The following is a 928-nucleotide window of genomic DNA, read 5'->3' as shown; positions in this document are numbered from 1 at the left end:
CTGTTAGGTTTGGGCCGTTTGGAAGAGGCCATGTGGTAAGAGTCCTAGACGTGAAATCTCACTGGTCATTTTTCACATGAGGGAGCTGAGTGCAGCGAGGTCTGCTCCTTGAATTTGTTGTAAGGAATAAATAAAAGAGTATATATTAGAGTACTATTAAACTGTAAAGTTCTCTGCCAGAGTTGCTTTTATTTCCATAATAGCAAGATACTACCGTATCTTGAGCGTGTGGAGAATTTACGTATGTTGTCTTGTTTAATCTTCACAACAAACTCATCATTTCAGACTGTCATTTTTATTTCGACTGGGAGCAGGTGCAGATTCTGAGGGATAAGTGACTTGCCCAGGGTTGCAAAGCAAGTGAGTGGTGGAACTGGCTAGGACAGGCTTCTTGCAAAGCCCAGGCTCTTGGCCACTAAACTATGCCATCTCTTCTCTTATTCCTGTTTTAGATTTGTTGCAAATGCCTGGGTCATGCATTTTGCTGCCGGTGAGAATATATTTAAAGTTACTTAGGGGGCTCTGGTGGCACAGTGCCTGAGGCATTTGACTGCTAACCAGAAGGTTGGTGGTGCAAACCCACCAGCCACTGCACAGAAGGAAGATGGGGCAATCTACTTCGGTAAATATTTCCTGCCTCGGAAACCCGGTGGGAGTCACTATGAGTTGCAATTGACTCTATGGCAGTGGGTTTGTGGGAACTTGGAAGTTATTCCTGGAAAGATGAGATGCTTTGAGGATCAATATTTTTATAAGGTGTGGGGCAGTCTTCTGACATACGACACTCTTTTTAGTCCTATGGAAAACAGCTAGAGCTAGTATCACACATTTCATGGTAGGTCAGTGCACCAGGAAATCGAAACGAGAAACAGAAGGGTATACTGATGATTATTGTCAACATTTCTCTAGAGAAAACAGTGAGGGAAGA

This window comes from Orycteropus afer, unplaced genomic scaffold, assembly GCF_000298275.1.
Source record: "Orycteropus afer afer isolate SDZICR_OR568_19922 unplaced genomic scaffold, OryAfe1.0 scaffold00048, whole genome shotgun sequence".
NCBI lineage: Eukaryota > Metazoa > Chordata > Mammalia > Tubulidentata > Orycteropodidae > Orycteropus > Orycteropus afer.
Note: the sequence above shows the minus strand (reverse complement) of the source record.